The following is a 23,946-nucleotide window of genomic DNA, read 5'->3' on the forward strand; positions in this document are numbered from 1 at the left end:
AGATAGAGGCTGGATACACATGAGAAATATCACTTTCCCAGCCTGCCTTGGAGCTACTAATCAGATATACCTATTGTGGACTTTAGAAAGTCAAAACTCAAAGAGGAGCAGAGATTAAGTAAAATTCATTCTGGCAAGGCTAACAGCAGGAGAAAACCATGTCCACTTTCCAGAAGTAACAGGAGTTTCAGAAGCACTTTTTAGGGTCAATGGGATGAAGGATGCAATGTTTCAGGGTGGAACACTGGCAAGAAGTAAAAACTTAAAATAATTTTGCTGTTTATCATCTTTATTTAAGACTCCTTTTTTTTTTCTTTGCTGGGTGCAGTGGCTTATCACTGTAATCCCAACACTTTGGGAGGTTGAGGCAGGAGAATAGTTTGAGGACAGGAGCTGAAGATCAGCCAGGGCAAATATCGAGATCCTGTTGCTTACAAAAGATCATAAAATTAGCCGGTTGTGGGGGTGCATGCCTGTAGTCCCAACTACTTGGGAGGCTTGAGAGGACTGCTTAAGCCCAGGAATTGGAACTATGATCTTGTCACTGCACTCGGGAGGGGAGGGGAGGGGAGGGGAGGGGAGGGGAGGGGAATGGAAAGGAAAGGAAAAGAAAAGAAGAGAGGGGGGGAGAGGGAGAATAACAAAACAAAGCAAAACGACTCCTTTGCACTTTACAAATTTTACTAAAAATTTTAATAGACACTCCAAAAAAATGTGGTAACTTGGGGTCACTCTGCCGCTTACATGATGTATTTTTATGAGGACTGACTCAGGCACAATATTTGTAAAAATAAACAATGAAACTAAAGTTATATTAATCAAAAATTTGTTTTAATAGTCACAAATAAGAGAAAAAATAGTTATTTAAATGTGAAGATTAAAGAAATCTAAAACATTATGAAAATGTACAGAAAAAAATTTTAGTTGAACTTAAGATTATAGTGTGGCTCATTGATGATTTAAGTAGATATTTGGATACATAAAGAACTTAAAAACATGTAGTGGTACAATCTAATGAATAGAACATGAATGTTTTTGTTAATCCTAAAAATAATTTTTAAAATATTATTTTCTATTTATAGGATCTAAAGTAAAAAAGATACAACAACGAATATCTCATGTAGGTTCGGCCACATAGATTTAATTGCTACAAAAAGTCAGTTGTAACCAACATTACATTAATAAAAGAAGATGTAGATTTTATCTTCATTCTAGATTACCAAGAAATTAAGTTATAATAATGTGCATACCTCTTTAATCATGAATACTGTATTCAGTTCACAGGTTTAGCTTAAAAGGTTTTATTCAATATATGTATATTAATTTACTTGCAGTAAGGCGGGGGAAGCCTATCAAAATGAAACCAGCAATACATACTTTTTAAAAAATTTTTCTTCCGGAAAGATTTTAATAATCATTGACCATTTTCAAGAAACACCCACTGCATGCCCATCAATTAAAGAGAACCATAACAAAACAGAAAATTTACCATATGGCTATGACTTAAAGAAAAAATAATGTGAACAGGAGCATATCAGCAAAGTCCATTTAAAGTCACATTCCTTCTTACGGGCTATGAATAGGAGTCTGATTAGACACCAGAATAAAACTTACTACAAATGCTGAACCATTTAGGTCAAAGAACCTCTAGAGAAGCATCTGTCTTCAGAGGGATTCTAGCTTGAGACTCAATTTTAGAATAAGATATAACAGACATGTTAACAGAAGACATACAAGATGATAAAAGAGGGTTTCTACAATTCCCCACATACTCTGAACCTAATACAACAAATCCAGATATTAAAAAATTATTTTTCTTTAAACAATTGCCAAATCTAAAAGATAAATAGAAGGCACAACAGTTTTGTTACGGTTGTTATCTGGGTTTTGGGAATATTTTGTCTTTTGTTTTTTTACAAATACAAATTAAACATGAAAAAACTCTACTTCCAAAAAAACTAACAGTTCAAGAAAAGCCTATCTAGTTGCATTCTAGACATTTAAAACCTGTATCACAATTGAAATTTCAATGGTAAAAACAGTAGGTTTTAGAACTGTTTTGTGATCCTGCATCAGAAGAAAAATTCTATTCCTTTTATTCAGTTTTTAAACATACCAGCAAGAATCAAAATTGTCAAATTTTCCAAATTTTAAACATACCAGTCAGAATCAAAATTGGCAAATTTTCCAAACCCACTGTAAAAACAGGTTTTAGAAATGTTTCATGATCCTATATCAAAATAAAAATTATATTCCTTTTATTCAGTTTTTAAACATTACCAGTAAGAATCAAAATTGTCAAATTTTCCAATGGCAATTTCTCCACACCAGAAAGTGGTCATGACTCTCAAAGAAGAAACAGTTTGGGGTTTTCCTGCCTTCCAAATGTTATCAAATCCTGTATTTCTCACAGGCTTTTGAAAACACAGAAAGTAACAAATATTCCAATGAATGAAATGTACCAAATGTCAGCAATAATGCAAGACACATTCCTTTGGGGAAATGGCTGTTAGAAAAAAAATCCAGTCTGTACATGCAAAATAAGCAAGGAAATTTGGTCTTTTCTTCTTCTTCTTCTTTAAAAATCCATTAATCCTAAAATATCATTCCACAAAATTGGAAGTGAAAGACTAAAGGCCAGGAAAGGGAAGAGAGGGAGAAGGAGCACACACCATTAACACACAAAAGAAGTAAAATTATACTAACTAAAGCAGTTTATAACAAACTGGGGTCATACTCCAAGATACCAAAGGCTGGTCGAAGAAATTCACCATTCTGTAGGAACTAGGGTTCGTATGGCCGCCTGAAGATCCATGAAGATTCACTGCCATGGAGCAAGCCACCTTCCCACTCCAAATCCTGCTTTCTGTACCATGCCTCCACAGGGAGGGCCTCTCATTCCACCACCCAGCCCACCTAAAGGGCCTCCAGGTCCACAAAGGCAATCATCTCGTGGGTCCCCTTCCCTGGCAGCTCGAGTCTTCTTCTCTTCCACAATCAGACGGACCTCACCTCTGAACATGATGGACCTGTTGCTAAGGACCTTCTGAACAGGCTCAGAATCATCAAACACAACAAAATCAAAATTGGGTAATTTCCCACCACTGTTAATGTGCAACTCCACCATGTTCCCATAATTTTGAAAGAAATCTTTAAGCTCTGATTTGTCTACTTTATGAGGCAGGTTGCCAATGAAGAGTTGGTGACTGTCAGGGTGTCTTACCATTCTTCGGGGTTCAATGTCACCTTGCTCACCAGCCTCACAGATTGGTCTGGGTCCCTTCTGGGGAGGAATATTTATTCGTTGTTCTCGTATTCTTTGATCCCTTTGAGGTCTCTGTGGTGGAACCTGAGATTCAGGCTTAGACTCTGTACAGGGCTGTGAAGCTAGTACTTTGCAAACATGAGGAGGTATCCCAGTAACTGGAACAGTTCCACTGGGTAGAAGGTTGTTACTGGTCACAGATGCCCAAGAAAATGTCCACAAGTCTTCCTATACTGTCTGAGATATGTCTGCAGGTGCTGGAGAACCCTTCTGAGCATCCTCAGGAGCAGTTTCTTCTAATACAAGCTCAAACTTTTCCTCTTGGATTTCAGATACATGTTCTTGTTCTGGTTCTGGTTCAGGATCAGGCTCCAGTTCAGCAACTGGCTCCTCTAAATGTTCTTCCATGTCATTACTGACAACTGCCTGATCATAGAAAGTTCCAGAATCAGAGGTGATTGCTGTCTTTCTTCAGGTTCCTCTACTTCTTCTTCAGACTCCTCCTGAGGCTCAGTGACAAAACCATCTTGGTGTCTGAAGATATCATTATGAACATAGAACTGATGCAATAGACCCCTCGGGAGCAAGTACAAACATCTGCATGAATCTCCTCAAAGCCTGGTTGTTGTTAGAGAGAAGCACCATCACCTGGACTACCACACCATCATTTAGCATAGCATAAGCATCAACATGGAGAATCTTGCTGTGGCAGTTGGTGAAGTTTTGTGACACCACTTTCCTGTGGATTTCTTTCTGTCTATAGACTGCATCTGCTGGCTTTCCATTTGAATCCAATCCCCCATGGACATGAGAAGAGTTCTTTCCATAAAATCTATGCAGCATGTCTAGGGCCTGGTTCACCGGTGTGTAATGCTGTCTCACAAATTTCCACCCAACCAGCAGGGGAGTAGGCTTCTCCATCACCATTGCTTTGGTCAATTCAACCTGGGGGGAAAAGTCAAATATGTCCAAACCTGCGCGGCTGAGAGGGAGAGGAACTAGCTCTGCTACACAGCACTGATGATGGCAGAAACCCTTCACACAACTGTGTCTGCACCAGCAATACATAATTTTTAATACCATGTTATTAAAATCAAAATGACAATATTGGCTAGGGAAATTTAGTGAAAGCAAAATCTAGTAGAACTTATTTTCTAAGCAATTCGCTTGGTAAGCAACACTTGAAAAAAAGAATGAAGGAAGTATTTATTTTCCATCCTTTAGGTCAAGACAGTGTTTTTGTACTCAATTGAGAACAAGGCAAATTCAACTGGAATTCACTGACTCATTTAAGTAAATAGTAGAATTGTATTGAGGAGAATCAGATATTGTTAAAACACACTACCTAGAGACTTATTTTGGAAATAACAAGTAAATGGCTGGTGAAGACAACTATATACACTTTGGGGAGATAATTTTTTTTTTTAATTAAGAATGTATTGGATGAAATTTACTGCAGAATAGATAAAAAATTAGTAAATTAGAAAAGATACTAAATGTAAATGGACTAAAAACAAATTAAAAGATTCCTATATTAAATTAAAATATATATAAATTTACATGCTGCTTTTAAAAGACATATCCTTAAATAGAAGGATTCATAAACATTGAAAGTAAAAGAATTAAAAAAGACATACATGCCAAAGTATAGCTGGTATTGCTTTACATTATAACATAGGTTTCAGGCAAAAAAAAAAAATTATTAAAATAAACAAGAGCATTTTATAATGATAAAATATTTATTTAAAAAATTTAGCCTCGAAATATATCAATAAATATACAAGGTAAAAACTGATAAAAATAAAAGGAAAATTTGACACAACCATATCTATCTATAACCACAGTGGAAAAGTTTAACACATGTCTCTCAATAATTGATTATGCAAGCTGATTAAAACTGTAACAGGATAAAGATGATTTCAAGAACACAATAAACAAATCTGACCCATTTGGTGCAAAGACAGGAGTATTATTTTCAAGCTCATTGTGTGAAGCCAGCCTAAACAATCTCACAAGCACATTACAAGAAAAAACATACATAATACAATCTCTCATATTCATAGGTAAACAAAATATTAGCAAACCGAATATAGCAGTAACTAAAAGACTAAGACACCAAGACAAAAGTGGGCTTATTTCAGGAATGCACAGCTGATTACACTTTCAAAATTCAATCACTGACAAGCTGATCCTAAAATTCATATGGAAATGCAAGGAACCCAGAACAACCAAAACAATCTTGAAAATGAACAAAGCTAGAGGACTTCTACTTCCTGGTTGTAAAATTTACTACAAAGTGATAATAATCAAGACAGTGTAGCACTACTAGCATAATGACAACCAGCTAGGTCAGTGGAACAGAACTGAAAGTCCAGAAACAAGCCCTTACATTTACAGTCAATTGAGTTTTGACAAGGGTGCTAAGAGGATTCAATAGGAAAAGAGTAACTTTTTCAACAAATAGTGCTGAGACAACTAGATGTCCATATAAAAGAATGAAATTAAACCCCCACCTCAGCTGCATATGAAAATTAACTTGAAATGGAACAAAGATTAAAACATAACAGCTAAAAAATAAAAATTAAAAAAATAACAGCTAAAACTATAAAACTTCAAGGGGAAAACACAAGAGCAAATCTTTGTAATTTTGGGTTATGGTATGGTTTTAGATAACACTAAAAGCAAAAACATGAAGTCTTTGCACATGCCTATGTCCTGAATGGTATTGCCTAGGTTTTCCTCTAAGGTTTTTATGGTTTTAGGTCTTATGTTTAAGTCTTTAATCCATCTTGAGTTAATTTTTGGATAAGGTGTAAGGAAGGGGTCCTGTTTCAGTTTTCTGCTAGCCAGTTTTCCCAACACCATTTATTAAACAGGGAATCAACAGGGAATCCTTTCCCCATTTCTTGTTTTTGTCAGGTTTGTCAAAGATCAGATGGCTGTAGATGTGTAGTAGTATTTCTGAGGCCTGTGTTCTGATCTATATATATCTGTTTTGGTACCAGTACCATGCTGCTTTGGTTACTGTAGCCTTGTAGAATAGTTTGAAGTCAGTAGTACGATGCCTCCAGCTTTGTTCTTTTTGCCTAGGATTGTCTTGGCTATGTGGGCTCTTTTTTGGTTTCATATGAAATTTAAAGTAGTTTTTTCTAAGTCTGTGAAGAAAGTCAAAGGTAGCTGGATGGAGACAGCATTGGAATTTGTAAGTTACTTTGGGCAGTATGGTCACTTTCACGATATTGATTCTTCCTATCCATGAGCATGAAATGTTTTTCCATTTGTTGTGCCCTCTCTTATTTCCTTCATCAGTGGTTTGTAGTTCTCCTTGAAGAGATCCTTCACCTCCATTTTAAGTTGTATTCCTAGGTATTTGATTCTCTTTGTAGCAATTGTGAATGAGAGTTCAAACATGTTTTGGCTCTCTATTCTAGTGTATAAAAATGCTTGTGATTTTTGAATACTGATTTTGTATCCTGAGACTCTGCTGAAGTTGCTTATCAGCTTAGGAAGATTTAGGGCTGAGATGATGGGGTTTTCTAAATATACAATCATGTCATCTGCAAACAGAGACAATTTGACTTCCTCTCTTCCTATCTGAATACCTTTTATTTCTTTCTCTTGCCTGATTGCCCTGGCCAGAACTACCATACTATGTTGAATAGGAGTGGTGAAAGAAGGCATCCTTTGTGCCGGTTTTCAAAGAGAATGTTTTTAGCTTTCACCCATTCAGTATGATATTGGCCGTGAGTTTGTCATAAATAGTTCTTATTATTTTGAGATACATTCCATTAATACCTAGTTTATTGAGAGTTTTTTTCAGCATGAAGGAATGTTGAATTTTATGGAAGGCCCTTTCTGCATCTATTGAGATAATCATGTGTTGTCATTGGTTATGTTTATGTGATGAATTACATTTATTGATTTGCGTATGTTAAACCAGCCTTGAATCCCAGGGATGAAGCCAACTTGATCTTGGTGGATAAGCTTTGTGATGTGCTGCTGGATTTGGTTTGCCAGTATTTTATTGAATATTTTCGCATCGATGTTCATCAGGGATACTGGCCAGAAATCATCTTGTTTTGTTGTGTCTCTGCCAGGTTTTGGTATCAAGATGATGCTGGCCTCATAAAACGAGTTAAGTAAGAGTCCCTCTTTTTCTACTGTTTGGAATAATTTCAGAAGGAATGGTACCAGCTCCTCTTAGCACCTCTGGTACAAATTCAGCTGTGAATCTGTCTGGTCCTGGGCTGTTTTGGTTGGTAGGCTACTAATAGTTCTCTATTTCCTTCAATTCTGCTCTGATCTTAGTTATTTCTTATCTTCTGCTAGCTTTTGAATTTGTTTGTGATGTCAGGGTGTCGATTTTAGATCTTTCCCGCTTTCTCCTGTGTGAATTTAGTGCTATAAATTTCCCTTTAAATGCTGCTTTAGCTATGTCCCAGAGATTCTGGCACATTGTGTCTTTGTTCCCATTGGTTTCAAAGAACTTATTTCTGCCTTCATTTCGTGATTTACCCAGCAGTCATTCAGGAGCAGGTTGTTCAGTTTCCATGTAGTTGTGCGGTTTTGAGTGAGTTTCTTAATCCTGAATTCTAATTTGATTGCACTGTGGTCTGAGAGACTGTTTGTTATGATTTCCGTTCTTTTGCATTTGTTGAGGAGTGCATTACTTCCAATTATGTGGTCAATTTTAGCATAAGTGTGATGTGATGCTGAGAAGAACGTATATTCTGTTGATTTGGGGTGGAGAATTCTATAAACATCTATTAGGTCTGCTTGGCCCTGAGCCGAGTTCAAGTCCTGAATATCCTTGTTAATTTTCTGTCTCATTAATCTGTCTAATATTGACAGTGAAGTGTTAAAATCTCCAAATCTCCTACTACTACTACTACTGTATGGGAGTCTAAGTCTGTTTGTAGGTCTCTAAGAACTTGCTTTATGAATCTAGGTGCTCCTGTATTGGGTGCATATATATTTAGGAGAGTTATCTCTTCTTGTTGCATTGATCCCTTTACTATTATATAATGCCCTTATCTCTTTTGATCTTTTTTGGTTTAAAGTCTGTTTTACCAGAGACTAGGATTGCAACTCCTGTTTTTTGTGGTTTTTTTTCTTTTTTCTTTTGCTTTCCATTTGCTTGGTAAATATTCCTCCATCCCTTTATTTGAGTCTATGTGTGTCTTTGCACGTGAGATGGGTCTTCCGAATACAGCACACCGATGGGTCTTGAATCTATCCAGTTTGCCAGTCTGTGTCTTTCAGTTGGGTCATTTAGCCCTTTTACATTTAAGGTTAATATTGTTATAGGTGAATCTGATCCTGTCATTATGATGCTAGCTGGTTATTTTGCCCATTAGTTGATGCAATTTCTTCATAGTGTTGATGGTCTTTACAATTTGGCATGTTTTTGCAGTGGCTGGTACCAGTTGTTTCTTTCCAAGTTTACTGCTTCCTTCAGGAGCTCTTGTAAGGCAGGCCTGGTGGTGACAAAATCTCTCAGCAATTGTTTATCTGCAAAGGATTTTATTTCACCTTTGCTTATGAAGCTTAGTTTGGCTGGATATGAAATTCTGGGTTGAAAATTCTTTTCCTTAAGAATGTTGAATATTGGACCCCGCTCTCTTCTGGCTTGTAGGGTTTCTGAGAGATCCGCTGTTAGTCTGATGAACTTCCTTTTGTCACCTGGGTAACTCAATCTTTCTCTCTGGCTGCCCTTAACATTTTTTCCTTCATTTCAACCTTGGTGAATCTGACAATTATGTGTCTTGTGGTTGCTCTTCTCAAGAAGCATCTCTGTGGTGTTCTTTGTATTTCTTGAATTTGAATGTTGGCCCGTCGTGCTAGGTTGGGGAAGTTTTCCTGGATAACATCCTTAAGTGTGTTTTCCAACTTGGTTCCATTCTCCCTGTCACTTTCAGGTACACCAATCAAAAATAGGTTTGGTCTTTTCACATAGTCCCATATTTCTTGGAGGCTTTGTTCGTTCTTTTCATTCTTTTTTCTCTTTCCTCTAACCCTTTTTTGAAGTTCTTAGCTTCCCTGCCTTGGGTTAGAACATGCTCTTTAAGCTTGGAGGAGTTTGTTATTACCCACCTTCTGAAGCCTACTTCTGTTAATTCATCAAACTCATTCTCCATCCAGTTTTGTTCCCTTGCTGGTGAGGAGTGGTGATTCTTTGAAGAGGCATTCTGGTTTGGGGAATTTTCAGCCTTTTTGTACTGTTTTTTCCTCATCTTCGTGGATTTATCTACCTTTGGTCTTTGATGTTGGTGACCTTCAGATGGGTTTTTGTATGGGCGTCCTTTTTGTTGATATTGATGCTACTCCTTTCTGTATGTTAGTTTTCCTTCTAACAGCCAGGACCCTCTGCTGCAGGTCTGTTGGAGTTTGCTAGAGGTCCATCCAAGACTCTGTTTGCCTGGGTATCACCAGCAGAAGCCGCAGAACAGCAAAAGTTGCTGCCTGTTCCTTCCTCTGGAAGCTTCATCCCAGAGGGGCACTGCCAGATGCCAGCCGGAGCTCTCCTGTATGAGGTGTCTCCAGGTCAGGAGGCATAGGGGTCAGGGACTCACTTGAGGAGACAGTCCACCCTTTAGCAGAGCTTGAGCACTGTGCTGGGAGACATGCAGCTGTCTTCGGAGCTGACAGGCAGGAAAGTTTAAGTCTGCTAAAGCTGTGACCACAGCCACCCCTTCCCTAAGGTGCTCTGTCCCAGGAAGATGGGAATTTTATCTATAAGCCCCTGACTGGGGCTGCTGCCTTTCTTTCAGAGATGCCCTGCCCAAAGAGGAGGAATCTAGAGAGGCAGTCTGGCTACAGCGGCTTTGTGTGCTGCGGTGGGTTCTGCACCCAGTTCAAACTTCCCAGTAGCTTTGTTTACACTGTGAGGGGAAAACCACCTACTCAAGCCTCAGTAATGGCAAATGCCCCTCCCCCCACCAAGCTCACCCATCCCAGATAGACTTCAGAATGTGTGCTGGCAGTGAGAATTTCAAGCCAGTGGATCTTAGCTTGCTAGCCTCCTGGGGGTGGGATCTGCTGAGGTAGACCACTTGGCTCCCTAGTTTCAGCCCCCTTTGCAGGGTAATGAATGGTTCTGTCTCACTGGTGTTCCAGGAGCCACTGCGGTATGAAAAACTCCTGCAGCTAGCTCGGTGTCTGCCCAAAGGGCCGCCTGGTTTTGTGCTTGAAACCCAGGGCCCTGGTGGTTTAGGTACCCTAGGGAATCTCCTAGTCTGTGGGATACAAAGACCACGGGAAAAGCGTAGTATCTGGGCTGGAATGCACCGTTCCTCATGGCACAGTCCCTTGGCTAAGGGAAAGAGTTCCCTGATCCCTTGCACTTCCTGGGTGACCTGCTTTGGCTTGCCCTCCATGGGCTGCACCCACTATCTAACCAGTCCCAATGCGATGAGCTGAGAACCTCAGCTGGAAATGCAGAAATCACCGGCCTTCTGAGTTATCTTGCTGGGAGTTGCAGACTGGAGGTGTTCCTATTCAGCCATCTTGCCAGCCACCATAGTCCTGTAACTTGTAGTTATGGAGCTGGGTCACAAACTCAGGTCACGTGGCTATAGATGTCAGATGCCACACTTTTAGCTGCTATTCTAGATGCTTCCCCTACTGAGAAGATCTATCTGCTGGGAGGCACTGCAGCATGTTATCTCCTTGTTTGCTTAATCTTGCTTCCTACTTCTGTTTGTTGCTATCAAAAATTCCAAAACAACAGGGTTCAGGAGGGAGAATTTGGAGCTGACTGTTGGACAGGGAAAACTGTTTCTGTCCCTCAGATTAGGTGGTTCATCAGGGAGAGTCCATTTATTATTTTTAATTCCATTTATTATTTTATTTCATTTTATACAACCTACTTGAAAGGACAAAATTTTAGAAATGTATAATATTTTAGTGATTAGGTTGGGGTGAGATAGAAGTGATTGTGACTATAAGAAGGCAAGATGAGGGATCCTCCTGGGATGGAAATGTTCTCTATTTTGACTGTGTCAATATCTTGGTTGTACTGTAGTTTTCTAAGATGTTACCACTGGAGGAAACTAGGGAAGGGTCCACAGTATCTCTCTGCATTATTTCTTACAACCTCCTGTGAATTTACAATGAACTCAAACACTATGATCTTTTTAGATCAAAAAAAAAAAATAAAACACCCTGGCTTGGGCATGATGATTACACTCATACTCCCAGAACTTTGGGAAGCAGCAGCAGAAAGATCACTTGAGCCAGGCAGGTCCAGGCTGCAGTGAGCTAAACAGAGCAAGACCCAGAAAGATAAAACTCCAAGATCATGTAGCTAACAGCAGAGGTAAGACCTATATTTGGCTCTTTCATCCCTTTTTATCACATGAATGCTCCATCTCTACTTCAGGGCTAAATCCCACTGAAAATATCTATTTTAAATATTAATATACTGGCCCTATAAACAGTTATATCCCATAAAAAGTAATCATCCAACTCCCTGAATTTCATTTTTTCATGCATTCAACAAATAAGTATTCAGTTGTTCACATGTAGCAGACATTACACTAGGCTCCAGATATATAACAGTAAATATATTATTACATGCAGTTCTGAAGAAAGACTATAGGGGAAGTACTGGGTGTTAAGGGAGCATACGAATAGGACTAATTTTTCAGATTAAGTGTTTGGAAGTCTTCTAAATATACATACATCAAAGTTGATACTTGAACAACATTAACCAGAGAGGAAGCGATCAAAGAGTGTTTTGGGAAGAGTATATAGTATGTATAAAGGCTGTGAATTGGAGGTAAAAGGAAGGAAGCAAGCAGTAAGGAATTCTCAGTCTTCATCTTACTGGACCTATCAGTAATCACTCCCTCTTCATTAAATCTTTTTTTTCCCACTTAAATTCTTTTTACTTTTTTGGTCGGGCACGGTGGCTCACACCTGTAATCCCAGCACTTTGCGAGGCCGAGGAGGGTAGATCATTTGAGGTAAGGTGTTCAAGACCAGCCTGGCCAACATGGCGAAACTCCATCTCTACTAAAAATAAAAAATAAAAAAATTAGCCGGGCGTGGTGGCAGGTCTTTGCCTGTAGTAATCACAGCTACTGGGGGGGCTGAGGCAGGAGATCGGTTGAACCCATGAGACGGAAGTTGCAGTGAGCCAAGTTCATGCCATTGTACTCCAGCCTGGGCGACAGAGTAAGACTCCACCTCAAAGAGAAAAAATGAATTTTTTTTTTTTTTGAGACAAAGTCTTGCTCTGTCACTCTGCCTGGAGTACAGGGGTGCAATATTAGCTCTCTGTAACCTCAAACTCCTAGGCTCACACAACCTCCTGCCTCAGCCCCTCAAGCAGCTTGGACTACAGGCATCTGCCACCACACCCGGCTAATTGTTTTTTGGTTTTTTTTGGTTTTTTTTTTTTGAGATGGAGTCTCACTCTGTCACCCAGGCTAGAGTGCAGTGGTGCAATCTGGTCTCTCTGCAACCTCCAGCTCCTGGGTTCAAGCGATTCTCCTGTCTCAGCCTCCCAAGGAGCTGGGCTTACAGGTGCCTGCCACTGTGCCCGGCTAATTTTTGTATTTTTAGTAGAGACGGGGTTACACCATCTTGGTCAGGACATTTTTTTGTTGTTGTTGTTGTTGTTGCAATAGGGTCTCATTACATTGCAAAGGCTGGTCTGGAACTCCTGGCCTTAAGCAATCCTTTCACCTCAGCCTCCAATTACTTTAAAATGAAGAATATTGCAAACTTTCTTTCTACAGGCAACTGTTTTCAGTCTAATGATAAAATAATTCCCACTTATTAGGTGACTTCTTTCTGTAAACCACTATGCTAGGAAATTTTAGAAGATCTCTCGCAATTCACATATTTCTCACGCCTTGGCTCGAGGAAATTCACAGAAACCGCCACTGCTATACATATTATTGAACGATTAATCCTTTTCCTCTTCCCTTCCTACCCCTCCCATTTGCCCTAAGAACAAAGAGTTTGTAAACCAATAAATTTGGTGGAGGCCAAGAGCTCAGGGCTTTGAGAAAGCCTCCTACGCTGCAGTCCCCTGGACCTGACTTTTAAACTCTTACTCTCTTTTTAATTCCTTTGTCTCTGCTGGACTTGGAGTACCTGCTGGGTGGTGTGGGGCTGGTTTCCCCAACAGGGAGAAAGAAGCCACAATTGCAAAGGCATAAAGATTTTAGAAAATCTGGCCAGGCACAGCGGCTCATGCGGGTAATCCCAGCACTGTGGGAGGCCGAGGCAGGCAGATCACCTGAGGTCAGGAGTTCAAGACCAGCCTGGCCAACATAGTGAATAACTGTCTCTACTAAAAATACAAAAATTAGCCAGGCTGAGATCGCGCCACTGCACTCCAGCCTGGGCGACAGAGTGAGACTCCATCTCAAAGAAAAAGAAAAAAGTTGTTTTAGAAAATCCTAAGCAGTTTAGTATAGCTAAAGAATAAGATCCTCGTGACATGCAGTAAAGAAGTAAAAACAGGCCAAGTCAAGGAGGTGCCATGCTAAGAGTTTGGACTTTTCTCTGTAAGGAATTGGAAGCGATTTTTAAAGTGTAATCAGGTTGCTATTTTACAAAGATTACTTTGTCAAGTTTAGAAAAATGAATGTGGGGACAGGGATAACATTTTAGAAGGCTACCACAAATAGTCCAGGTAATACAATTCATAATCTCTTGGCTTTAGACTCCTATATCTAATTACCTACCTGACACTTTGGATATCTCACAGACATTTTTAGCTTAAATGTCCAAAACCAGTCTTGATTTCTCACCAAACCTGTGTGCCCCTGTAGTCTCAGTAAATAGTACAACCATGCAAGTTACTCAAACTGGGTTTCATTCCTGATTTCTCCCTTTCCCTAAACCACCAAGTTGAATCTACTTATTATTCATTATTCCCAAAACATTAATGTATCTCAAGTCTATCCTTTTTTTTCCCCCAGTTCCATTGCTATCACCAAACCCAAGCCATCATCACCGCTCAACAGGATTAGCACAATAGCTCCCAACTGGACTCCTCTAAATTTCCCTTAATACCACTTGCTTTCCTTAAAATACTTACTGTAATTGGCAATTTTGTCTCTCACTTCTGTTAGAATGCCTTCATAAATCAGGGACCACAGACTTCCTTATGGTTTTATTTCAGGGCTCTAGCACCTAGCATCAGCCTGATTAACAGAAACAATATTAATAAAAAAGCAACACACACTTATTATGTGTCAGGTACTATTTTAGGGGTTTTACATATATGAAATCATTTGATCCTCACAAGAGCCTCTAAGGTAGGTATTCTTATTATCTCAATTTTACAGATAAGGAAACTGAGACACAGATGGTCAATTAATCTGCCCAAGGTAACACAAATAAATGACACAACAAAGAATCAAGCCTAGGCAGACTCCAGCCTACAGTCTTGATTATTCAGTAACTCTTTAAGTAGATGCTCAATAAATATTCCTTGAACAAATAAACAAACGAGAGAATACAGAGAGGAGGAACAGATTTAGTGGTAAAGATTATGGGCTATGATTTGGGACATGCTGAATTTGAAGTACTTGGAGAAGGCTGTGAAGTACAGTGGGATAAATAGTTGTAAGTTAGAGATGAGCATTTAGAAGTTATCAGGTTCTCCTGGAAGCCAGCTACAAAATACAACTGTCTGTATTTAAAAAGTGATTATACAATTTAAAAAATAAGATGGGCTTTTAAACTGTAACCATTTTGGTCAAATTCTTTTTTTTGTTTTGACAAAGAGTTTCGCTCTTGTTGCCCAGGCTGGAGTGCAATGGCACAATCTCAGGTCACTGCAACCCCGGCCTCCCGGGTTCTAGCTCCTGCCTCAGCCTCCTGAGTAGCTGGAACTACAGGCATGCACCACCATAGCTGGCTAATTTTATGTATTTTAGTAGAGATGTGGTTTCACCATGCTGGTCAGGCTGGTCTCGAACTCCTGACCTCTGGTGATCCACCCGCCTCGGCCTCTCAAAGTGCTGGGATTACAGGAGTGAGCCACCGCGACCGGCCTGTAGAATTCTATAATAGAAATATGTTTTAACAAAGATAGAATGACCCGTTGAGCCTCGATGACACCCATGAAAAATTCTATATTGTTACTATGAAATGAAATATCTGGCTTTCTTTAAGAAGTCACATTTGGTATCTATATAAATGTCAAACTTGCATTTTGTTAAAATATAAAAGTGCAGAGATTGTTAACTTGACAAAAATCTAATAGATTACAAGAACAGCTGAAAATAACAAGAAAATGACGGAAAAAGAAGAGCGGGAGCACACCTTACCTCTAGACACCTAAACATATTATTACAAAGTTACAGAAATTAAGATAATGGGTATGGTACAAGTCAAAGAAAAGAGAGAACAATGAAAAAGAACAGTGTCCAAAAAGAACCACGTATAAATGAGAATTGTGAATATGATAAAATGATATTTTAAATTAATGGGTGTGGAGAGATGATTTACTAAATGGTATCGGGTTTAGCCTAAAAAAGATTTTTATTTTGTTCCTTATACCAAAAAAATTACAGCTAAATTATAAAATACAAAAAAAGTTTTAATCAGATACATAATATTTTTTACTAATCTGGGGTGGGGCAAGCATTTCTAAGCATCACAAATAAATTAGAAGCTAGGAAAAAAAAAAAGATGGATAGATTTGGGCATTAAAATAATTTAAACTTCTAAGAAAAAAATTAAAAAGTTAAAAGATATTTCAAAATGGGAGTAAAGACGTGAGAAATATGTGACAAAGAATGAACAGCCTATGCAGTAATTTTTAAAAAATATTAAGAGACAATGACAGCAACAGGCTAATTAAAAGAGACAACACCAAAGGATAATAAACATAAGAAAGATGCTCCACAATCAATAGAATTCAACTAGATACAAATGAAATATAATGAGCCATCGCTGTTTACGATCAGATTGAATAGAGTAAAACACGGGGAATGAGTGATCTCAAACACCATTAGTAGGAAAGCAAATGGGAACATGCTTTCTGAAGAGCAACTTAGAGATCACAGAGTATTTGTGGCTAAATAAACCTAATTCTAAAAGGTTAGATTCAAGGATAATCAGGGAAGCATACAAAGAGAGCACACATGACAGCGTTACCTATAAAACCTAATCTGTTCAGCAATCGCACTTCTGGGTACATATCCGAAAGAAATGAAAACAGGATTGGGCTGGGCACAATGACTAACGCCTGTAATCCCAGCACTTTGGGAGGCCGAGGCGGGCAGATCACCTGAGGTCAGGAGTTCGAGACCTACCTGGCCAATATAGCGAAACCCCGTTTCCACCAAAAATTTAAAAATTAGCCGGTCATGGTGGTGCGTGCCTGTAATCCCAGCTACTCAAGACGGTGAGATAGGAGAATCGCTTGAACCCAGGAAGAGGAGGTTGCAGTGGGCCAGGATCATACCACTGCACTCCAGCCTAGGCAACAAGAGCAAAACTCTGTCTCAAAAAAAAAAAAAAAAAAAAAAAAGGGAAATCCTATCATGCTCTGCACTGATGACCCTTGAAGACATTATGGAAACTGAAATAAATTAGCCACAAAAAGTCAAATAGTGTACTACATGATTCCACTTTTATATGAGGTATTTAAAGTATGTAGTCAAATTCAGAAACAAAATAGAATGGTGGCTGTGGGGCAAAGGATACAGGGGAAATGCAGTTGTTGTTTGGTAAGTATAGAACTTCACACCTGCAAGATGAAAAAGTTCTAGAGATCTATTGCACAAGGTACATTTAATTGTACTTGTGGACTAAGGTCTGATTTTTTTTTTTTTTTTTTTTTTTTTTTTGAGATGGAGTCTCACTGTGTGGCCCAAGCTGGAGTACAGTGGCACTATCTCGGCTCATTGCAACCTCCGCCTCCGTCAAGCCATTCTCCTGCCTCAGCCTCCTGAGTAGCTGGGATTACAGGTGCACACCACCACACTAGGCTAATTTTTGTATTTTTAGTAGGGACGGGGTTTCACCATGTTGGTCAGGCTAGTCTTGAACTCCTGACCTCAAGTAATCCACCTGCCTCAGCCTCCCAAAGTGCTGGGATTACAGGTGTGAGCCAATGCACCCAACCTGATTTTTTTTATCTTACCCAAATTCCTACCTAAGGGGTCTAGGGAGTCATGCCCTACAAACCATAAATTCTTAATTAGGTGGGTTTTATTTGACCCTATATATTGTGATTTACTTTTCAATCTGACTCTGGCCTAACATTATGAGACAAGGAAGAAATGTTTAACACCAAAATATATTTCTTTGCCATACCTTAAAATTGTCCTGCAAAGCCTGTTGTAGGAAAAATCCATATTCTATAGTGAATCCCCTTCCCACTTTGTTTTCCTTCCTTCCCAAATCCAGGAGATAATCAACTAAGAGCCAGACACCCTTTTAAGTCCAATAAAAAACAATTTACAACCTGCTCTCTCTGAAGTCTGCTACCTAAGAGCTTCCTCTGCACAGTAAAACTTGGTCTCTACAATCTTTTATCTTTAACCTGAGCATTCCTTTCTGTCAATCCCAGGTCTTCAGACAACCTCAACCAATTGTCAACCAGAAAATGTTTAAATTTACCTATAGCCTGGAAGTCCCCACTTTGAGTTGTCCTGCTTTTCTAAACCAAACAAATGTATTTCTTAAATGTATTTGATTGATGTCTCATGCCTTCCTAAAATACATAAAACCAAGCTGTACCCCAACCACCTTGGGCACATGTTCTCAGGACCTCCCGAGGGCTGTGTCATGGGGCCATGGTCACTCATATTTGGGTCAGTATAAATCGCCTCATATTTTACAGAGTTTGACTCTTTTTGTCAACAATCATGTGGCACCCATTCGTGGGGCCTCAGAGAAGACTCAGGGTCATACTATACACTTAAAAATGGTTAAGATGGCCAGGCACGGTGGCTCACACCTGTAATCCCAGCACTTTGGGAGGCTGAGGTGGGTGGAGCACTTGAGGTCAGGAGTTCGAGACCAGCGTGGGCTAACATGGTGAAACCCCCTCTCTACTAAAAATACAATAGCCAGGCATGGTGGTGCAGGCCTGTAATCCCAGCTACTCAGGAGGCTGAGACATGAGAATCGCTTGAACCCAGGAGGCAGAGGTTGCAGTGAGCCACTGTACTCCAGTCTGGGAGACAGAGCAAGACTCTGTCTCAAAATAAAAGAAGAAAAAAAATAATTAAGTTGATAAATTGTGTTATGCATTTTTAACACAATAAAAAATAAATTATTAATTGAAAACAATGTAAATACCCATCAGCAGGGAATTGGTCATGCTACAGCTATACAATAAAGTAGCCATCAAAAATGATAATACTGATACCTATTCAGTTATACCCATAGCCCATTCTTGCAAGTTTTTCAATATAAAAAAAGCAAAGCATTATATCATAAAACATGTGTCCATATCTGTAACTAAAGACAGAGGTATGTGTAAACAGTGGCATCTCTAGGTAATAGGATTGCAGATGACCTTTACTTTCTTTTTTATATTTTCTTGTGTGGACTAAGTATTAAGTACATGGTAAAAGATGGCTTAAAAGAGGAAGTGACTGCCACCATTGGCTCCAGAATCCTGGGATGGAATTTTGTTTCCCTCATCACTATGTGTCTGGCACATGTTGAAGGATTAATAAAAATTTGAGAGGCAAAATGAACAGTCGTTAAGAGTTCAGGAATCAAGACAGGCCTGGATATGAATCTCAATTCAAATTCATTGAAAAGGGGCCTCAGACTTTAAAGCTCTTTTTTTTGGTTGATTGGTTTGTTTGTTTGTTTGAGATAGAGTCTCCTGTGTTGCCCCAGGCTGGAGTGCAGTGGCTCAATCACAGCTCATTGCATCTTTGACCTCCTAGGTCCCAGCGATTCCCTCACCTGAGCCTCCTGTGTAGCTGGACCACAGCTATGCACCACCAAGCCCAGCTAATTTTATTTTTTGTAGAGACCGAGATTTCCTATGTTGCCCAGGCTGGTCTAGAACTGCTAGACTCAAGTGATTCTCTTGCCTTGACATCTCAAAGTGCTGGGATTACAGGTGTGAGCCACCAGGTCAGACCTCTACAATTCTTATTTAACTCCATTGAGCCTCACTTTCTTCAACTATAAAAATGTCAAGACTTAATAGATTGTTGCAAGGAAAATGTACTTATCACACAAAACATCATTTCTGGCTCAAATGAAACTCAGTAAAATGATGGCCATCATTACTGTTTAGTGACTCGATTTACACTGAAGAATTCCCGACACAAACAAATAAAAAAAAACTAAGCATCTACAGAAGACTGCATTGCTAAATTATCACTGAATATCCTAATTGCATTAAAAAGCAACAGACAACACTTTGCCTAGTAGATCTACAAAAATGTCTTGCTGCAAGGTATGGTTATATTCCTATATCTAGCAGGATTACACTATAAAATTTACCATCTACTTTGTATATAAACATCACTCATGAGTATTGGACACAGATTTATTAGTGCTTTAGTAAAAATAATGCAAAGAGGAAAACGTGCTTGTTTTAATCCAAAGGTAGAATGTAAAGAGAATGTAAACATACAAAATGTGACTAAAGACTTCACTTAGAGAGAGATAAAAAGAGTAAGTGACATTACAATTTTGTTTAGCCTCTCTCTTCCTCACAACTTTTGGACAAGGAGCCTGTCTTTTTAAGCACTGCTCTACCCACAAAGTCTGGTATAGTACCCAATACAGTGTAAGCGCTCATACCATAAATACAAGAGGATTTATAAGAGAAAATCTCAGTAAAATCATGGAGTAAACTGAATTAGAATTTATCTGAGAAAGTCTCAGTCAAAATAATAAAGGAAAGAGTTTAAGAATAAAGGGCACACGCATAGGGAGGGAAAAAGTCTTTTCTGTAACTTGCATCTCCTTTATTCAGTAAGTTTTCCTGGGGACCTTATACAGTCACCCTTGAACTCTGAAGGAGGCATAATCCAGGGCCTGACCGTGCTAAGATTATTAGGCTGTGGGTTCCTTAACCCTTTTAGTGATGCCTTTATTCATCGGTGTATTATAGTTGGCACCCTGTGGTCACGTTTTTTGTTTTTGATTTTGTTTTGAGATGGAGTCTCGCTCTGTCACCCAGGCTGGAGTGCAGTGGCGCGATCTTGGGTCACTGTAACCACTTCTCAAGTTCAAGCGATTCTCCTGCCTCAGCCTCCCGTGTAGCTGGGACTACAGATCCCTGCCACCACGTCCGCTAATGTGTGTGTGTGTGTTTTTGGTAGACACAGGGTTTCACCATGTTGCCCAAGCTGATCTCGAACTCCTGACCTCAAGTAATCCGCCCGCCTCGGCCTCCCAAAGTACTAGGATTACAGGCCTGAGCCACCGCGCCTGTCCGCCACTCGTTTAATAAATGGTCGTTATTCAAAGAATGGTGATGGGCCCACTCTTGATTATCAATCCTTCAAACAGAAAAGCCCTTTTATGTGACTTTTTTCCTTCAAAGCTGACTTTAGAAGTGTGTTTGGGGCCGGGCGCGGTGGCTCACGCCTGTAATCCCAGCACTTTGGGAGGCCAAGGTGGGCAGATCACGAGGTCAGGAGATCGAGACCATCCTGGCTAACGCGGTGAAACCCCGTCTCTACTAAAAATACAAAAAAATTAGCCAGGCGTGGTGGCGCACGCCTGTAATCCCAGTACTCGGGAGGCTGAGACAGGAGAATGGCGTGAACCCGGGAGCCGAGGGTTGCAGTGAGCCGAGATCTCGCCACTGCACTCCATCCTGGCGACAGAGCAAGACTTCTTCTCAAAAGAAAAAAAAAAAAAAGTGTGTCTGTAAATGTGGGAGGAGTTAGTTCAGAACTTCGGAGCCCTGTCTTTACAGTTCGAACTGACCACGCGAAGACTAAAGGCATTAGAGGTACTTTCTACAAATTTAGCCGTGCAATCTAAAAGCCAGCAGGCCGAGACGCCCGCGATTGAAGGCCGGGGTGGAGACAGTATGAGGGCCCTGGGAATTACCCCCATCCCATGTCACCCACTCCTTCTTAAAATGCCATTAAATTCCGTTCAACTTTTTATCTCCCATGCAAGAAACTAGCGACTTGCCCGCCACGCCACTTCCAGACAGTCACACCTGGCGTATTCGCCGCAGCATCTCCAACTCCCGCCACAGGTTTGGGACGTGTCCGCCCCTAAGCGGAAGTGACGTTCAACGGGACTACGTGAAAGTAGACGAGTTCAAATACGTACTAATAATTTAAAACCCGTATGGTGTTTTGAGGAAACTCTTCTGCCTACCCTTCTTCCATCATTTCTCTCCTGCTAGGGTTGCGAAAAGGGCTCAATATAGCCTCGCGACAACTCGTTCTCCTCCCTAATTCCAAGTCATTCAAAACTCTGTCCCTTTTCATTGGCTGAGGCGGCGGCATGGGTACCTCTCAGGAACTACAATTCCAGCCAACCACCGCGACAAGTGAACGGAGGAGAGGTTATGAGCAGGGGAAAAGCGTATTGGGAATTGTAGTCCACTCCAGGTCGAAAGGGCAATCACCCCGCCCTCCGCCACTGACGCTGGAGAAACCAGGTGTTCGTTTCAGAACCCGTTAGCGCTAAGGGGAGGAGCCAAGCCCTTAAGCAGCATGCCTCACTTCGCCCCACATGGAGGATAATTTTCCTTTACCCCTAAAAAGCACTATGAATACCCGCTGAGGAAATATGGTTGTCTTTTAAATACCTCGAGTCAGTAAAAACTCACGAAACTCCCTCACCTCAGGATCCAACTCGTGGGAAAAGGTAGCTCTTTTACAAGTGGGCAAAATGGCTGTCCTCCTAGTTTTACCATTGGTTGGCTTATGTGCCCTTCAAGGGCGGTTACTTATCACGGATTGGTTCTTTTTCTCTTGAGGTTGGAGGAAGATTTGGCACGGCTCTCCGAGGCCTGGGAGGAGGTAAAGGGGTGGAGAGAAGGCAGTTTTTTCAAGCGTGATTGGGCAACACCCATGTCACTCTGGGGACGTACAACCTATGAGTAGTCGGCTGCCGCTCAAAGAGAACGAAGAGGCGGGGCTAGTGCGTGGTGGGAAGGGGCGGGATTCTGCCAGCCGCGGCTGCCGCTGGAGCCGGTGTCCGGGCTGGTGATGGGGTTAATTCCCTTTCGTAAGACTCTTACTTGCACCCCCCAGCCCCGCCGTCGCCCCGCCGCGCCGCGCTCCAACCGCCTCCTCCTCCTCAGTAACGCGGGTAAGAGATGCCCTCCCCTCCCCCGTCCAGCTCCCCGGGAATAACGCGCCTCGCTCCCCTCCCCCGCCCGCCAACCGGTAGCGCTAACGGAGAAGGAGGCAGGCAGGGGAGAGATGCGGTGTGTGAGAAGGTGGCCTTCCCCGCCGCGTCGTCGGCGCTCCAGCCAGGGCCTTCCGACGTCCCGCTGCTGCCAGCCCGCCGTTAGGTCGGGTTCCGAGTGAGCCAGTCTCGCCTGGCCCGCGGCTGCGGCTGCGGCTGCAGCTGCAGCCACTACCTTGTGCCCACCGCCCCCACTCGGGGGCCATGTGAAAAGCAAACCCCTCGAGGCCTAGCGGAGGAGGCAGGGGAAAGGTTCCCGAGTCCCTGCCATGGCTGCTGCTGCCTCCGCGGCTGCTCTTGCAGCCCCAGGGACTCGGGAGCCAGCCACAGCAGGCCTGCCAGGAGCGTGGTGCTGCTCTCTCGGGTGGCTGGCGCCGATGCCCCGGGCTCCCACGGCCGCATCCCCTGGCCTTGCACCAAGAGAATTTTCAGCTTCGACCGGTTGGTGAAATGTAGGTACATTTTCCCTGTGGTATTAGCAAAAGCACAATGGGAATATTAAAAAGAAAGTTGAATGACTGTCAGTGTCACGGTCCCCCGGGATCTGATTTACACACGTTTTGATGACTGAACCTTAGGCTGCCAACAAATCTTTGTGTGCTTTGAAGTTTTTTGGTGTTTTGTTTTGTTGTTGTGACTAAGTCCAAAGGGTGCCTCGGTTGAGCTTGTTTTTATAAAGAAACTTAAATTATTGGGACTATCATGCTCCGTGTGTAATTGTCCTGGGATAGTAAGTTAACTAAGTAAAAGGTGAAGAGGTGCTTTCCAAATTAGGATTCGTGAACAGCAAATGGTTTTTCTAATAAAATTTTCTAAATATATGTATCTTCATGGTTATAGTTTACCTAACTGTAACTTTAAGAAACCGTTTTTAGCTTAAATGTCATTGATGACAAAAACTTTTAAATGAAAAGATGGCTAAAGTCAAACTGGAAGTCTACCCATTTATAATATTTGAAACAAGATCTTCTAAGTATTTAGTAGGATACCAGTCTGACAGGAATAATTGGACACGTCTCAATTTCTAAAAATTTGGCATATTTGGCTATTTTTAGGGCATTCTGTTATGATTTCCTCATCACGTTTTGATCAAGTGCTTGTCTTTTCAAATACCACTCTGCTTTTATGCCTGGAAGAATATGTCTTTAAATCATGGATTCTATAGTCTGTAGTAGACATACCTGTGATCAGAGTTAAAATTCTAGGCTCATTTCTGAGGTTTACTTGTTGGCAGAATAAACCTGGGTTCTGAAGAAATACCTGAGTTTTGATCATTTCTTCAGGGTCTGAGAAGACTATGGTGGCTTAATGGTCTTCTATATTCCATAACTAGTATACCTGGATAC

General features: G+C 40.8%; 2 protein-coding genes and 1 pseudogene across 25 annotated transcripts in view; 1 reads left to right on the forward strand and 2 right to left on the reverse strand.

The window, feature by feature from the left end:
• The window catches only part of ZRANB3 (zinc finger RANBP2-type containing 3), a 317,061-nt gene extending 294,972 nt beyond the window's left edge, over positions 1–22,089 (reverse strand). For 2 of the 9 annotated variants that reach the window (XM_007964848.3, XM_007964840.3), the window contains exon 1: positions 22,030–22,089. The gene's annotated coding sequence lies outside the window, so the exon portion shown is untranslated. Of the gene's footprint in view, positions 1–14,321; positions 14,428–21,367; positions 21,487–21,511; positions 21,608–21,995 lie in introns of those variants that run through there. The other 7 variants (XM_007964847.3, XM_007964842.3, XM_007964843.3 and 4 more) reach the window with 6 other exon arrangements.
• On the reverse strand, positions 810–21,478 carry LOC103216983 (ras GTPase-activating protein-binding protein 1-like; annotated as a pseudogene).
• Positions 22,090–22,332: 243 nt separating the features above from the next.
• R3HDM1 (R3H domain containing 1) overlaps positions 22,333–23,946 on the forward strand; it is a 195,412-nt gene continuing 193,798 nt past the window's right edge. For 10 of the 16 annotated variants that reach the window (XM_037988052.2, XM_037988054.2, XM_007964825.3 and 7 more), the window contains exon 1: positions 22,335–22,501. The gene's annotated coding sequence lies outside the window, so the exon portion shown is untranslated. Of the gene's footprint in view, positions 22,502–23,946 lie in introns of all 16 variants that reach the window. The other 6 variants (XM_073019637.1, XM_073019638.1, XM_073019639.1 and 3 more) reach the window with 2 other exon arrangements.

This window comes from Chlorocebus sabaeus, chromosome 10, assembly GCF_047675955.1.
Source record: "Chlorocebus sabaeus isolate Y175 chromosome 10, mChlSab1.0.hap1, whole genome shotgun sequence".
Classification (NCBI taxonomy): Eukaryota; Metazoa; Chordata; class Mammalia; order Primates; family Cercopithecidae; genus Chlorocebus; species Chlorocebus sabaeus.